The sequence below is a fragment of the Zingiber officinale genome, chromosome 4A (genome assembly GCF_018446385.1).
Source record: "Zingiber officinale cultivar Zhangliang chromosome 4A, Zo_v1.1, whole genome shotgun sequence".
Lineage (NCBI taxonomy): Eukaryota > Viridiplantae > Streptophyta > Magnoliopsida > Zingiberales > Zingiberaceae > Zingiber > Zingiber officinale.
In genome coordinates, this window is record NC_055992.1 from 154,802,266 (window position 1) to 154,802,513 (window position 248).

A 248-nucleotide genomic window follows, 5' to 3' on the forward strand; every position below is an offset into this window, starting at 1 on the left:
ACAATGGGGGAATCGGTCGATAAACCTCTGCATCCGGACTTCCGCATCCTCCTCCCTCTTCTTTTTTTTCTTGATTTATCCGTTTGATTATTTGGATCTTGCGAGGGGGATGCGTTGTTCTTGCAATCTGAACTTGCAGATCCACTGGCACTGTGATTGATGCGGAGTCGGTTGGAAATTTGTCTGGTGATAATACTATGATCTCTCAACTTTTCTTTCCTGTAAATCTATTCGGAAATGCTTATCTA